General features: G+C 42.3%; 1 pseudogene; it reads right to left on the reverse strand.

The window, feature by feature from the left end:
- Positions 1-3,581: 3,581 nt before the first annotated feature.
- LOC139701604 (vomeronasal type-1 receptor 90-like) lies at positions 3,582-4,502 on the reverse strand (annotated as a pseudogene).
- Positions 4,503-5,293: the final 791 nt, after the last annotated feature.

The following is a 5,293-nucleotide window of genomic DNA, read 5'->3' on the forward strand; positions in this document are numbered from 1 at the left end:
CCTGAACCAAAGAAGTCAGGCTGCTGGATTGAACTCTAAGGGGCCGGTGTGAAAGCTGTTCAATGGCAGAATTTTCAACCCCTGAAGGGGACACAAGCCATAACCTTCCTTCTGGAGAAGCATGTGGAGGATCCAAATGCACTTCTGGGGTGCGGTGGGGGGGTCTCCCAAGGGCACTGGTTGCAAAGGTAGGAGGCTGCTTGTTCTCCTGACTCTTGAAAAGTCTACTTGAACCAGAGGAAGAAGGTTAGGCATGGTGTGCACTTCTTGCCTCCCTCGCTGTAATGTATTAATATTCTGTAGCAGAAAATATTCAAATATTGTTTTTTTTTTGTTGTTGTTTTGTTTTGTTTTTTTTTTCTGAGATGGAATCTCCCTCCATTGCAGGGACGGGTTTTGAACTTCCTGCACTCAAGAGATCCTCCTGCCTCAGTCTCCTGAGTCGCTGGAACTGCAGCTGCACAATCCGGTTCTCAGCTCAAATATTATAGAAGATCAAATTAGTGCTGAGGCTATGACTTTTCCTGTCCCCTCAAGAAGTTCATGGTCAACTAAATCCATTCTCTGTAACATCATCAGGATATGGGAGAAACTGTTGTTCCTTGTTAGGAAAGAGAGTGGATATGTCTGCGTTTGGATCTTGTGTGACCTGTAAAGTCATTTACCAAAGGGACCAGATAAGATCATTAAGGAATAACAGCCACTGTGTCTTCCAGTTAGTTGTGGAAATCCTGGGGTTTCATCATAATGATTTTAGCAAACAGACAGATAATCAAAAACATACACAGATCAAGTCTTCCCGGGCAGGAGATCAGGAAGGTTTGTAGGTCTCAGATTGGCTCAGAACAGACTTGGGACTGATGGAACTTTTTGTGATATTTATCAGGCCTTCCCAGATCAAAACACTTGCTTCATAACCTACCAGTTTCACTTGACTGTTGGAAGGACGGACATGATGTCCATCTGAAGTAACAATAAAAAATGATTGTCTTATATTTTAAAAGTCCTTGTATGGCTGTGTACTGGTTATACTCTCCCGCCAGGTGTCAGAGACCAAGTTGGTCAAAGTTGACATTTTTCCTATCTATGCTAGATTCAGCTGAGATCTTCAGAGATTACTCCTGGGAACTACTGACCCCAGTCCTGCAGCTGTGCCCAGGAGCCCCTAACCCTCCTCTGACTGCCCCTTCCACTGTCCCTTCCCCTGCCCCTTCCCAGCCACTGCTGAGCTGAACTTCCATATGGGGAACATTTTTAGCCTCAATACATTAGGGAGGTCAGGCAGCTGGGTAAATGGAATCAGGAGGATCATGTGTTTAGGCAGCATCAACCAAAGCAAGGTGCAAAGCAACTCAGTGAAACACTCTCTCTAAATAAAACACAAGATCAGGCTGAGGATGTGGCTCAGTGTTCGAGTGTTCCTGATTCAATCCTCAGTAACTACCTCCCCCTACCAAAAAAATATAATGACTTTAGTTTATCTCAGAGGTATATGAAAAAAATACCTAGCATGTATTTCTCATTCACAAGTTTCAAAGTAATCACATAAAAGGCCCCCATTGCTAATTCATTCAACACAGAAAGCAGACACACTATGCCATGATGAATGGTTGCCCAACCGTGTGGTGGATCAGTATGAAAATCTATCCATCATGCAATGATCCAACATTTACGATCCTTACGATATAATAATTTCAAAAGGTTAAGGCTATTTTATTCAGTACAGATGAAAACCAAAGGGCTACTTGTGGCATAGCCATTGGCCACCATCATCTGGATACAATGACAAACAGGGTCGTTTTTCCACATGGTCCTTGATGAGGAGACAATGCAGTCCAAACAGTACATGAGCACAAAGAAACCCAGGAGCAGCAGGATGGTCCTAGTGGCCCTCTGTTCTGGGGAGGCTTTTGGGGACAGGCTGGTGCCGTGAAGGTGCTGGCACTGCCTCTTATGTCTATGCAAGAGGGTCATCATGTACCCACTGAAGAGGGCCCGGAGCCCTATAAGGAAGACATCCCGTAATGCACCCAGTATGATAAATAAATGCCTGAGGAAGTAGCTCATGGGTAATATAGTGCAGGCATCACTGAGGAATATAAGAGTGTGTGTGAGGTCACAGTGGTGTTGTCCACAGCAGAGATTGATAAGTGGGCACTAAAGGACATATAGAAGACCCACAGGAAAAGAAGGGATCTCAGGCTGTCCTGTGGGGATTTAGGTTAGAACTTTGCCAAATTGGAGATTGAGAAAAATAATATGTGTCCTAAACATATGGACCATGTCATGTTCTGTCACTTTGATCCAAGTTCAAATTAGCCCATTCCTTACTCCACACGTTGTGATGCCTGAGATTCTGAGCTGTTGGGATTTCCACGTGGGCACCACCACCCTGGGCTACTTGCAGTTTTATTTGTAATTTCAGAGAAAGTTTTCCTCACCCTTGATTATAAGGTAATTAACATATTTTATTATTATTAAATACACAAAAGATGATATTTATCATTTATCTGTGATTAAGAGTACTGGTCAGTGGCCTTAAGCAATTTCAAATGTGGGTGCATGGATTCTCTCTACTGTATCCCCCATTTTGCTTATTCCTAAAATATCTCTAGATTCATTAAATAAAAATTCCCAAGGGCACACCCTTCCTCAGCTGCAGGAAAATGCCATACTACTACATTCTATCTTTATAAATTATATGACCCAAACTTCCATCTTTTACAGGTATATTTTATACAAATGTTGATTCTTTTGTGTGTGACAGTCGCTTGACCGAATGATTTCAAGATTCATCTGTGGTTTCTTATATATCAGCATCACCTTCGTATTTAATGCTATGTTTAGTATTTAATGCAATATGCTGTCTTTGCATATTATTCTACTGAAGGTTCCACCATGCTTTGTGTAGATGTATACAGTTTTGATTCTGATGCCTATGCAAGAGGGTCACCATGTACCCTCTTGACATAATAAATTCAAGACTCGTCTGTGGCTTCCTATGCACCAAAATCTTTCTGCTATTCAACGTTGAGTGGAACTCCATGATACATCCAGACCAAATCTTCATACATTCATATGCTTGGGAATATCAGACTGTCTCTATCACTGACTGTTATAAATATGGTATCCTGAGCAATGGTGTTTAAATAATAGTTGTTGTCGCTATATCAAGTTTTTTGTTATATTCATAAAAGTTCAATTGATAGATGAGATGGCAGTTTAAGGGATGTTTACAATCTATTAGGCATAAAGGAGATTTCTGAGACTCTTGATTTATTAAAACCACTGCAATATCTCACATACCTATAAATGTATGCACTGATTCAGAAAAAGAAAGTGATATTTACTTCCTAGGGTTTCTTTCACACATCAATCAGAAATATAAAGTTACAAGCTTTGTTGGAGCCATATGGACAATAATCTGTCATGTTTTTCTCAGTTTCAAGCTTCAATGTAATCGTTTTTAAAAACCACTTTATGCATTGATCCAACACAGAGAGCAAGCTCACTATGTCATGATGTGTTGATGCATGGCAGTGCAGTGGCTCAGGTTGAGAAATGACCCATCATGCAATGATTCAACGTTGACTGTCCTTCCCCCACAAACATTTCAAAAAGGTAACGCTGTGTCTTGCCGTGCAGATAAAAACCAAAGGACTGATGGTGGCATAGCCATTGGACACCATGATCTGGACAGAATGGCACACAGGGTCATTGTTCCACATGGTTCATGAGGAGGAGACCATGCAGTCCAAACAGTACATGAGCACAAAGAAACCCAGGAGCAGCAGAATGGCCCTGGTGGCACTCTGTTCTGGGGAGGCTTTTGGAGACAGGCTGGTGCTGTGAAGGTGCTGGCACTGCCTCTTATGCCTATGCAAGAGGGTCACCATGTACCCACTGGACAGGGCCATGAGCCCTATAAGGAAGACATCCCATAAGGCACCCAGGACGGCAAACAAATTCCTGAGGGAGTAGCTCATGGGTAAGATAGTGCAGGAGTCACTGAGGAATATAAGGCCCTGGGAGGTCACAGTGGAGTTGTCAACAGCAGAGATGGAGAAGTGGGCACTGAAGGACATATAGAAGACCCACAGGAAGAGAAGGGACCTCATGCTGTCCTGTGGGGACTTAGGCTTGAAATTTGCCAAGCAGGAGCTTCTGGGGCTGAGGGTGAGGGCCTGCAGGACACTCAGCAGGCAGATAGCAGAAATGCATAGGCCCCTCATCAAACTGTACAAGTAGGCAACTGATTTACATGTGACATCACACTGAAGCCCCACCTGAGATGTAAAAGTGTCTGCAGCAAAGATCCCCGTGTTGAGCAGCATCAGGATGTGGGTAAGGGACAAGAAACTAATGATCCAGTCCGTGTTCTTGAGCCTCTTGTCACACAGGAACTTGATTATATGGAACATAATGAGGATGGTGTTGGCCACGATCCCAATTCCAACTTCAGAGTAAAAGGTGCTTCTTAAATTAATAACACCATGCACCATGTGGTTTTTTCTCATCTTTTGGGATAAGGAATCATAGAGTACATGTCTTTGGGAGAAAAATAAGGAAATGCATTGTCAAAAATATTAACTTGCATCCCTCTCAGCCAACACTGTTTCCAGGACGAAAATTTATTGGCCTGTCCCAGTGCCCCTGTCCCCTTTAACTGAAATTTTGCTGACACACCCTGGAAACCATTCTTTCCTCTCTCTCTTCCTATCATTTCCCAATCATGGCTGGATTCCAATTTATGCAAAGTACAAAAGGATTTCCTGAGCATTAAAAATGATCACAGCTGTCATATATTTCTCATTCACAAGCTCCGATGTTATAGAAAAATCTTTCCCTGATGCAATCTTGAATTTTTCTTGGTGATATCTTACTGCAAGGGTGGAGTATGTGTCCTTCCTGTAGTAAGGGCTATGAACTTTTGGGTCAATTGAAATTATGGGGGTTTAATTAGAAAGAAAACCCTCCAAACCAAAGAGCCTCAATGTTGTAGGCCATGAATATTTATGTTAGCTTCCTGTTACCTTTATTCTGGTTTGTTCATGAACACATGTAATTTTGTGAATACATTCACAGAGAAAATGCTAAGTATTCCAACCTCTGAAGTCAGATGGCTTGAACATACTTACATGATCTTCCATTTAAAGGATAAGTATTCAACTTTGAGAAGCCCATGAACCTGGGCTCTGGGCTCATCTATTCTATAAGCTGAACAAAACCTCATCATGTCTGTACACGAGATACCTTGCATGAAACAGGATGAAGCACATTTGCATTCAGGGAA

Source organism: Marmota flaviventris, chromosome 13 (genome assembly GCF_047511675.1).
Source record: "Marmota flaviventris isolate mMarFla1 chromosome 13, mMarFla1.hap1, whole genome shotgun sequence".
NCBI lineage: Eukaryota > Metazoa > Chordata > Mammalia > Rodentia > Sciuridae > Marmota > Marmota flaviventris.